Source organism: Leopardus geoffroyi, chromosome X (genome assembly GCF_018350155.1).
Source record: "Leopardus geoffroyi isolate Oge1 chromosome X, O.geoffroyi_Oge1_pat1.0, whole genome shotgun sequence".
Taxonomy (NCBI): Eukaryota; Metazoa; Chordata; class Mammalia; order Carnivora; family Felidae; genus Leopardus; species Leopardus geoffroyi.
In genome coordinates, this window is record NC_059343.1 from 38843091 (window position 1) to 38854989 (window position 11899).

Genomic DNA, 11899 nt, shown 5'->3' on the forward strand with positions numbered 1-11899 from the left:
TTCTCAGGGCAGAGAGTTAGAAAGGAGAAAACCACAAAATAGAACTCCAAAGATGTATAGAAGGTTCCGCTTCAGTCTTCCACTGAGTATGGATCAGTGTATGCACATGAGAGAAATGCTTGAGGCCAGAAAACGAATAAACCAAAAGAGTAACGTGAAAAAAAATTCTCAGAGGCCACACAAGGCCAAGGATGGTTCCTTGTAGCAACTGTCAACTGCCGTGTCCCAGATTACCACATACGTAGTGGCTTAAAATAAAACCCATTGACAAGTTCACAGTTCTTCAAGCCTGACGTCTGAAGGTGGACTACTTGGGTCCTCTGCTCACGGTGCCACAGGCTGATGCCGGGAGGTTGGATGGGCTGGGTTGCTTTCTGGAGACTCAGGCTGAATCTACTTCCAAGCTCATTTGTTGTTGCCAGAATTTAGATCCTTGCAGTTGTTAGGATGTTTCACTGGTTAGGATTTGTCATCGCTCATTTTTTCACTGGCTGCCAGTCCTGGCTGCTCTCCTCATCTTAGCGGCTAATTCCAGATCTTTACCATGGCGCCTTCTCCATTTCGAAACCCACAAGGGAGAATTTCCTTCATGTTGAATCCCTCTTGGGCGTCAAAGTTACGTTTTCATTTTTATGTTTATTTATTTATTTTGAGAGGACAAGAGCGAGCACGAGTGGGGGAGGGCAGAGAGAGAGAGAGAGAGAGAGAGAGGGAGAGAATCCCCAGCAGGCTCCGTGCTGTCAGCACAGAACCCAACTCAGCGTTCGATCTCGTGAGCTGTGAGATCATGACCTGAGCCAAAATCAAGAGTCAGATGCTTAACTGACTGAGCCACCCAGGTACCCCCTGCATCAAATTTCTTTTGTCAGCAAGAACCTAGTCCTTTTTCAGGGCTCGTCCGATTAGGCCAGACTCACCCAGGGTAATCAGCCTTTTTTGGTATCAATTGTGCAGTATAACATAACTTGATCATGGGAGTGACTAGCCCTCCATATTCACAGTTCTTATCCATACTCAGTGAGGAGGGGATTATATAAAGGTGTGGGTGATTAGGGGTCATCTTAGAATTCTACCTATCACATTCTTGTTCTCACCACTCAGAGTAGAAAGCTTTGTTAATGATGATGGGGAACTGGGTCGAGTACTCAGAATGGTTTTGCCTCAGTCTCGTGACATAATTAGCCCTACATCAAAGGTTGCTTTGGTCCTAACAAAGCTTAAAGGAATTACTCGAGAGGGTAAAAAAATGTTTCCCAATAACTTAATCAACCTCCAAACAAAGCTCAAGAATGTTGATAAGATCACAAATATACGTTTTTCTGCATCCCTTGTGGCAAGCAAGGGTCCAGTGGGAGGCAGGAGTGGGGTGGTCCACTCTGAGAGTTCGCAGCTACCTTCTTCACCAGGATCCCGATGTCACCAGATTCACCCCTGCTCCTCATTCGAGAGAAGATGGTGAGCCAGAACATCACCATCGCTGCAGGGGTCTCTGGGGCTCTTTTCACGGAGTACTATATATACGTCAACTGCCAGAGACAGAGTGGCCCCAACTTAAGAACAGGCTTCAAGAACAAAGAAAGAAACAAAAAGTTGCCAAAGAGAGAGTTGGACTTTCCCGGTCACCGGACCTTAACGATGCTGCAGTTGTTCAGGAAGATTCTTCCTTGAAGAAATACAACTTGGTGAACAGTCGCTAACCCGAGATGAATACGAGAAGGGTAGAGATCATCTGACAAATGCCCTCGCTGTGTGTGGACAGCCACAGCAGCTACTGTAAGTGCTATGGCAAACCACACGGTGTCCCAGATGCTTCTGACCAAGCTTCCGACAATTAGAGAATTGTAAGTGCTCAGAGCTTAGCCGAAGACGATGTGGAGTGCGAGACAAAAGTCAACATCATCATCTCAATTAAAAATACTTTTGAGGGGCGCCTGGGTGGCGCAGTCGGTGAAGCGTCCGACTTCAGCCAGGTCACGATCTCGCGGTCCGGGAGTTCGAGCCCCGCGTCGGGCTCTGGGCTGATGGCTCAGAGCCTGGAGCCTGTTTCCGATTCTGTGTCTCCCTCTCTCTCTGACCCTCCCCCGTTCATGCTCTGTCTCTCTCTCTGTCCCAAAAATAAATAAACGTTGAAAAAAAAAAAAAAGTTAAAAAAAAAAAAATACTTTTGGGACGGCTGGGTGGCTCAGTCGGTTAAGTATCCAACTTTGGCTCAGGTCATGATCTCACGGTCGGTGGGGTTGGAGCCCCGCACTGGGCTCTGTGTTGACAGCTCGGAGCCTGAGCCTGCTTTGGATTCTCTGTCTCCCTCTCGCTCTGCCCCCTCCCCAGCTTGCACCCTCTCTCTCTCAAAAATAAATGAACGATGACAAAAAAATTTTTAAATACTTTTAAAATCTGAACTCAGAAGATAAACAGCTCTGGGGGAAGAAGGGCAAATAATTTTTACTTTGTGCAGATCCGTGTGTCTGTTTTATTTATTCTTCCAGTGAAAAGTATATTTTGATTGAAAGCTTTTCATCTTATAAATACACTATGAGTTACCAAAATATGGATTTATTACTAAAATGTGCAATTAAAATGTACATATGACATCACATTACTTACGTTAAAAATACTCAGTGTTCACTTTTGAAAGATAGGCAAAAAAAGTGTAGGAGAAAGCTGAAGAATGCACATTTTTTTAAACTAGTATAGTTTGCTCTACATAAAAGAACTGGATGGAAACTTCTTTTTGTTTATGAAGACTGAACATTAAAATCTTTGAGAGACTGGGGTGCCTGGGTGGCTCAGTCAGTTAAGCATCCAACTTCGGCTCAGGTCATGATCTCACGGTTCATGAGTTCCAACCCCGCGTCGGGCTCTGTGCTGACACCTCAGAGCCTGGAGCCTGCTTTGGATTCTATGTCTCCCTCTCTCTCTGCTCCCCCACTTGTGCTCTGTCTTCCTATCTCTCTCAAAAATAAATAAAATGTAGAAAAAATTAAAAAAAATTTTTTGAGGGATTAAAAAAATATATATATTCAGCACCCACAAGTTGAAAGCCAGAATATTTGAGATCTAATAAAAAATTAGCAAGCAGGAAGATATTATTCATAATGGGGAGAAAAATCAATTGAAAGTGACATAGAAATTGCATAGATGATAGAATTAGTAGACAATGACATGAAATCCATTATTATAACTACAGTCCTTAAGTACAGGAAGCTAGAGGAAAAAATTAAACATGTTAAGTAGAGATGTGGAAGATATAAACAAATCCAAATCCAACATCATCTACCATACATGAAATGAAAAATATTATGGATATGGTTAATCAGATATTGCAAAAAAAAAATTATTAGTGAACTTGAAGACCTTTCAAAAAACAGTATCCAAAATGAACCATACCAGAGGGAAAAAAAGAATGAAAAAGATGAACAGAGCATCACTGAGCTGTGGGACAACTTTAAGAAGGTTAATATATATGTAATGGGAGCCACCAATGGAGAAGAGATAGGGGAACAGTTGAAGAAAACATGGCCAAAACTTTTTGAAATTTTATGGAAACTATAAGTCTACAGATCCAAGAAGCTCAATGAAATTAACTCAAGTCTCATCATAAACAAATTTCTTAAAACCAGTGGTAAATAGAAAGTGTTAAAATTGCTCAAAGAAGGGGCGCCTGGGTGGCTCAGTCGGTTAAGCGGCCGACTTCACCTCAGGTCATGATCTCGCGGTCCGTGAGTTCGAGCCCCGCGTTGGGCTCTGTGCTGACAGCTCAGAGCCTGGAGCCTGTTTCAGATTCTTTGTCTCCCTCTCTCTGACCCTCCCCCGTTCATGCTCTCTCTCTGTCTCAAAAATAAATAAATGTTAAAAAAAAAAAATTAAAAAAAAAAGAAGAAAAAAAAATTAGTCAAAGAAAAACAGACACATTACATAAAAAGGGGGAAAATGGACACATTTCTCATGTGAAACAACATAATACAGAAGTGAGGAGAGTGATGAATTCAAACACAGCAAGAAAATACTTTCAACTTAGACATTTATACCCTGTGAAAATATCTTTCAAAAATGAAGGCAAAAAAGGAGATATTTTAAGACTTATATTTTTAAAAAGCAAAATAATTCATCACCAGTGGACCTGTACTACAAGAACTGTAAAGGAAGTCTTTCTTGCAGAAGAAAAATGATACCAGATGGAAATAATCATCTGCCCAAAGGAATGAAAAGCACAGGAAATGGCAACTGTGTGTATAAATCTATGGTTTCTTTCTTGTTAGTTAAATCTCTTTAAAAGATAATTGACTGTTAAAAATAGCAATATAGTGTGGAGTTTATAACATTTGTAAAAGTAAAGTATATAACAGCACAGGGCTTAATTGGGGTGAAATAAAAGTATATATACATACATATATATATAAATTACATATATATATATATATATATATATATATATATATATATATATATATATATATATTTGTTGTTTTTAAGATTCTTGGGACACCTGGATAGCTCAGTCAGTTAAGTATCCAACTTGGGCTCAGGTCATGATCTCATGGTTCGTGAGTTTGAGCCCTGCTGACTGCACAGAGCCTGGAGCCCACTTCGAGTTCTGTATTTCCCTCTCTCTCTCTGCCCCTCCCCCACTCACACTGTCTCTCAAAAATAAATAAGCATTAAAAAAAAAGATTCTCATACTATCCGATATGATACGATATGTATTATACCGTTACTGAAAGGTACGTTGTGCCAAGTGAAAAATATATACTATAAACACTGAAACAACCAATTAAATAACAAACTGAAGAGTTATAGTGAAGAGGTCCAGAATAAGCCACCGTGGCATAAAAAATTCATTGGAGCTGAGGGCATTTGAGTTCCTGAAATCCCTTATTTGCCTAAAAACAAAACCTTCCAAAGAAGTCAATTGTCATAAATCCCCTTCCAGGGAACAACTCTAATCTTCTCTTTCTGGAACGAAGTTAGCACCACACCCAAACAGACATTGTAACCAAACTATCATATCTCCCATCTATTCTCCTAAGGGCCTATTTATCTTTCCAAAAAGTCATTTGTTTTTCTACAAGGGCTCTTTCTCCCTGCCCCCCCCCCCTTCTAAGAAAGTCATTTGTTCTCTCCGAAGTGTCCTTGTGTCCCTCCCCGTCCACTATTAAATGGTAAATAAGCCCCAAATTCTAACCACCAACCTGGGTCACGTTTCTTTGTGTGAGTCTACCATTAAATCTGTTTTTTTCTCTTACTAATCTGTCTTTCTCATTTTTATTTGAAGGCCTCCAAGTCTTAAACACAAGAGAGTAAAAGAAAAGTTTTTCCTCCCTGACAATGAGATAAAATGGAATCAAACATTTTTGATTAATCCAAAATAAGGGGGGGGGGAAGGGAACAAAAACATAGACAAATAGCAAGACAATACGTTTAAATTTGACCTTATCAATAACTACATTAAATGCAAGGAATCTAAATACATCAATTAAAAGGCAGTAACTGCCAAATTGGATAAAAAAAACAAGACCCAACTGGGGCGCCTGGGTGGCTCAGTCAGTTAAGCTTTTGAGTCTTGGTTTCAGCTCAGGTCATGATCTCGGGTTTCATGAGTTCGAGTTTCATGAGTTTCATGGGTGAACTTCAAAAACATTATGCTAAGTGAAAGAAGTCAGACTCAAAGGGTCACATATTGTATGATCGCATTTATATGAAATATTTAGAATAGGTAAAGTGAGACAGAAAGCAGATTGGTAATTCCCAGGGCCCGGAATCAGAAGTGACTGCTTTATGGGTATGGTGTTTCCTCTGAGGGTGAGGAAACTAAACAGAAGTGGTAGTTGTACAATATGGCGAATGTACTAAATGTCACGGAATTTTACATTTTAAGATCGTTAATTTCCTGTTATGTGAATTTAATCTTAAAAGACATTAATTGTCATTTAGGGGCACCTGGGTGGCTCAGTCAGTTAAGCCTCCGAGTCTTGATTTCAGCTCAGGTCGTGATCTCACGGTTTGTGGGATTGAGCCCCACATCGGGCTCTGTGCTGACATCGCGGAGCTTGCTTGGGATTCTCTCTCTCCCTCTCTCTCTCTCTCTCTCTGCTCCTTCCCCGCTCATGCTCTTTCTCACTCAAAAATAAATATTTAAAAAAAACAAAATTGTCATTTACTATATTGACAAAATTTTGAAAGAAAAATCATATAGTCATCTCAATAGATGTAGTGAAAGCATGTGACCAAATCCAATATCCATTCCTGATAAAATCTCTCAGCAAAGTCGAAATAGAAGGGAGCTTCCTATACCCGATGAAGGGTGTCTACCGAAACCCTACAGCTAACATCATACTTAATGGTGAAAGACTGTATTCTTTCCCCTTAGATTCAGTAACACTTCCTGTTCAACACTGTACCAGTCTGTGCAATAAGATAAGAAAAGGAAAATAAAAGAATCCAGATTTCAAATGAAGAGGTAAAACTTTATTCATAGACTAAGATCTGTGTGAAAAATCTAATTATCTGTGTGGATGTCTCTGTAAAAAAATCTGAGGATACCTATACAAAAAGCCACAAGACAGATACATGTGTTTATTAAGTTTGACAGATACAAGGATCGATGTACAAAAAGCAGTTATATTTCTATCTTGTAGCAACCGATGATCAGAAAATAAAATTTAAAAAAAATTACCATTTACATTAGCATTAACAAACATGAAATATAGGGAGAAATCTGTCAAATCCGTGTAATATCCATACACCAAAACTATAAAATGTTGCTGAGATCAATTGAAGCCTTAAATAAATGGGATGATATACTGCGTTCATGGGTCAGAAGTCTCAATATATTAAGATGCCAAATTGATCTGTAGGTTCAGTACAAGCCCAGTCAAAAACCTAGCAGGATTTTAGGATTGACAAGCTTATTCTAAAATTCATATGGAAATGCAAAAGATCTAGAATACCCAAAACTACCATGCAAGAAGGACTTATTAGAAAGCTACAGTGACCGGGGCACCCAGGTGGCTCAGTTGGCTGAGCATCCAACTTTGGCTCTGGTCATGATCTCACGGTGCATGAGTTCGAGCCCCATGTCAGGCTCTGTGCTGACAGCTCGGGGCCTGGGGCCTGTTTCAGATTCTGTGTCTCCCTGTCTGTCTCTGCCCCTCCCCTGCTCAAGCTCTCTTTCTCTCTCTCTCTCAAGAATAAAGAAACATTAAAAAAAGAATCTTTAAAAAAATAAAAATAAAACTTCTAGAAGGAAACAGGAAAATATCTTTATGACCTTGGTTTAAGCAAACATTTATTAGATATAACACCAGCAGAAGAATCCATAAAAGAATAAATTGATAAAACAGACTTAATCAGAATTTAAAATTTTGTCCAAAGACCTTGTTAAGAGAATGAAAGACCATCACATTTTGGAAGAAAATATTTGGAAATCATATATCTGGTAAAGGACTTGTATCTGGAACAGATAAAGAACTCTCAAACCTAGGGGCGCCTGGGTGGCTCAGTCAGTTAAGTATCTGACTCTCAATTTCAGCTCAGGTTATGATTTCATGGTTTGTGGGTTCCAGCCCCACGTTGGGCTCTGTGCTCACAGTGTGGAGCCTGCTTGGGATGCTCTCTCTGACTCTCCCCTGCTTGTTCTCTCAAAATAAATAAACTTTAAAAAAAAAAGAACTCTTGAACCTCAAAACTAAGAAAATAAACAACTATAATGAGAAACTCCTACACATCTATTAGAAGGGCTAAAATTGAAAAGATTGACCACACCAAGTATTGGCAAAAATGTGGAGGAACAAGGACTTTATGCAGTATTGGAAGAGCAGGAAAATGGCATAGTAACTTTGGAAAACAGCTTGGCAATGAAGGAAAGCAGAATTTGTCACCCGCAATTATGCCTCTTTGGCACACTGATTATTTTAAGCTGCTTATTTTTTATTTTTATTTTTTTATTGGGACAGAGAGAGAGAGAGAGAGACAATGAGAGAGCTGGGGAGGGGCAGAGAGAGAGGGAGAGAAAGAATCCGAAGCAGACTTTGTGCTGTCAGCGTGGAGCCTGACGTGAGGCTCGATCCCACAAACCGTGAGATCATGACCTGAGCCGAAACCAAGAGCTGGATGCTTAACCAACTGAGCCACCCAGATGCCCCTTAAGCTGTTTATCTTTAAGAAACAGCAGACACAGGGGGCGCCTGGGTGGCTCAGTCGGTTGAGCGTCCGACTTCGGCTCAGGTCACGATCTCGCGGTCCGTGAGTTCGAGCCCCACGTCGGGCTCTGGGCTGATGGCTCAGAGCCTGGAGCCTGCTTCTGATTCTGTGTCTCCCTCTCTCTCTGCCCCTCCCCCGTTCATGCTCTCTGTCTCAAAAATAAATAAATGTTAAAAAAAAAATTAAAAAAAAAAAAAAAAAGAAAGAAACAGCAGACACAGGGGAAACCCTGAAAACTGAGTAGAAGTGACCCTTCTGTATGAAACATTTACATGTACAAGGGAAATGTCCATTTGTAAGGGTGCCCTCCTCTCTGTACGAGGGAGAATGACTCCAAATGTCTAGAAACTCCTACCAATGCGGAAGGCAACGACTTAAATCTGCAGAAACCTTACCCTTGTTTACTATGCTTTTCCTGGTAACCTCCCCAAACTGCTCCCCCCCCCCCCACCCCACCAATATCATTTGTCTTTACCTAGAGATGGATATTTAAGGTAGGGGCTTGGGCCATTTCAGAGGGTAACTCAGTTGTCCTGGGTCTCTCCCATGTCTACAGGAGGTACACAGACGTTACTGAACTTGTGTTTCTCCTATTAATCTGTCTTTTTATGGGGCTGTGGGGAGCGGGGGAGTCTTAGCCAAGAATCTAGAAGGGTAGAGGGAAAATTACTTTTCCTGTCCACAGCGATTATTCAAAAAGTTAAACATCAACCATAGGATCCAGCCACTCCACTCCTAGACATTTACCTAAGGGAAATGAAGGCATATATTCGTAAGAAGACTTGTACATGAATGTTCATAGCAGCTTTACTTGAGAATGGACTAAAAGATGACATATCCATACAATGGAATACTACCCGGCAATAAAACATAATAAAATATCGGTACATGCAACAACATGGATGAATCTCAAAATAATTATGCTGAGTGAAAGAAACGAGGCCAAAAAAAGTACACGTTGTATAATTCCACTTACATAAAATTCGAGAGAATGCTAACTTTTTGATGGTGACAGAAAGGAGCTCAGTGGTTGCCTTGGGTATGGGGGATGGTGAAGATGGGCAAATTATGCCCCTCTGATATTAAGAATCATTTTGAGAAACAGCAGACACAGGGGAAGCTCTGAAAACAGTGTAGGAGTCACCCTTTTGTAAGGAACGTTTATATTCATAAGGGAAATCTCCATTTGGGAGGATGCCTCCCTCTCCGTACCAGAAAGGGGATCATTCCACGTCCAGAAACTTATCAATGGGGAAGGCGCTGATTTAAAGCCACATTAACCACCTTGCTCTGGTTTATGGTGCTTTTTCCTGGTCACCGCTCCCTCCCACACACACATCCTTCCTATATCTTTAGCTGAAGATGGTAATTGAGGTCGTGATTTAGGTCACCTTGGAGAATCACTCAGTTTTCCTGGGTATCTCTCATGTACACCCAAGGCACTCATACAAGTCAACCTCCGTTTTTCTCTTGTTAACCTTGTGTTACGGCACAAGCAGTCAGAGATTTTTAAATACAGACATGATTTTTTCATTCTCCTGATTAAAATCTGTCAGTAACTGGGGCGCCTGGGTGGCTCAGTCGGTTAAGCGTCTGACTTTGGCTCGGGTCACGATCTCACAGTCGGTGAGTTCCAGCCCCGCGTCCGGCTCTGTGCTGACGGCTCAGAGCCTGGAGCCTGTTTCCTATTCCGTGTCTCCCTCTCTCTCTGCCCCTCCCCCATTCATGCTCTGTCTCTCTCTGTCTCAAAAACAAATAAACGTTAAAAAAAAAAAATCTGTCAGTAACTTCTGGGGCACCTGGGTGGCTCAGTCTGCTAAATGCCTGACCCTTGACCTCAGCTCAGGTCATGATCTTGAGGTTCCTAAGATCAAGCCCCGGCTCTGTGCTGACAACATGGAGCCTGCCTGGGATTCTCTCTCTCCCTCTTCTCTCTGCCCCTCCCCACTCATGCTCTCTCTCGCTCTCTCTCAAAATAAATAAACTTAAAAAAAAAAAAAACGTTAAAAAAATCTTTCAGTAGCTTCTCATGTCCTTAAGATGAAGTTCAAACTCTTTATAACATGCATTACAAATGCAAGGCGGTCCCTACTCTTGTCCTGATGTCCCCCCTCTGCAATTGTCATTTCTTGCCACTTCCCTTGTCACTCTCCGTGCTCCGGGCCAGTTAAAAAAACGGGGATATCTGCAGCAGTCTGAAATGGCTTTTCAGCTCCTGTTCTGTATTCAATGAGTGGCTTCACAGCAATAATGAAGAGCGGTGGTAGCCGGGGGGGGGGAACCCCCCAAAAAGCAGGCAAAAGTAATTTTACCAAGTTCCTATTTCAGTCAGATGCTCTTGTAGAGACAGAGTGCAAAAAGGAACCAAAGATGATTTTGGTGGCACTTTTCTAAAGGAGACGGCATTTTGTGTTTTTTCACCAAGCTCTCCGCCCCTCTGGATTTTAATATTATAGCGGGGTCTCTGCAAGCATTTCCTCTATTGTTAGCTTTACACAGACGCAAAGCGGTGCTCAGGAAGCCGGGAGATGAATGAGTCGGTTGGATGTATTTCAACCATTCACCACTTGGAGTTAAATGTGCATATTCTGTTCAGAATAGACAATGGGGCGGGGCTGCCCCCTTTTTCCTGTCTGACTTGCATAACATCAGGCCTCACTGCTTAAACTAATGAGTGTTTAGAAGTAAAGGCTCCCACTGATTCCAGCCAGTCATTAATTCTCCGCTTGCTGAGCCACCACGGAGTTTTTCGCTGGCCACGTTTTTCAGCCGTGACCAGTCGCTTTTGGGCAGCGGCGCTGACCCCGGAGTTCCTGTGCCCCGCACCAGACCCGTAACGGGCTCGGAAGTCCCCTTGGGAAAAATCCCACTGGGCACCAGGAACAAATGCAAAGATGGCACATTCTAGTCTCGGAACGCTTAGTTGTGAGGAACTGTAATTGACCTTGAACGGAGACTTGTAGTTTATAGAACCTGGTAGAAACAGGTGAGTGGGGGGTCAGGGGTGGGGGGAGACTTCCAATTTCTCTTCATTATACAGTCAGTGCTAGCTTATTTGCTAAATGGCTTCATTGATCCGGCCGCCTGGGGTTTTCTGCTTTTACACGTTAACGTTCTCTTGGGAACTGAAAAGCGCTGGGTGGGTCTCTGAAGATGCTCGGTCAACTTGAAAACTCTCGTTCTTGAAAAGGGTTTAACCTGCCTTCGACTTGAAGCAATTCAGACTTTGCCCAAACAAGTATTAGGACAGAGACTCCTCGCTTGACTAATAGGTTTTATAGCCTTTGGAAGGGGTCTGTCTGAAAGGTCCCTCACAGACCCATTCTGAAGGATATCCAAAATTCAGGAAATACTTTAAAAATTTTTTTAATGTTTATTCATTTTTGAGGGAGAGAGACAGAGTGTGAGTGGGGGGTGGGGGTGGCAGAGAGAGAGGGAGACACAGCATCTGAAACAGGCTCCAGGCTCTGAGCCATCAGCACAGGGCCCGATGCGGGGCTCGAACTCGTGACCTGAGCTGAAGTTGGACGCTTAACGGACTGAGCCATCCAGGTGCCCCCAGGAAATGATATTCTTAACTAAGAAGAATATACATATAATTGAGAACAGGACGATTCATTATTCAATGGACTCTGCATTATTAAACATCATAAGTAGTTGGTGGAAAACCCACCATTTCATCAAGCTGTTACTGAAGACT

General features: G+C 41.9%; 1 pseudogene; it reads left to right on the top strand.

Annotated features, from left to right (window-relative positions):
• The first annotated feature begins 1452 nt into the window (after positions 1-1452).
• Positions 1453-11036, top strand: LOC123594348 (annotated as a pseudogene).
• Positions 11037-11899: the final 863 nt, after the last annotated feature.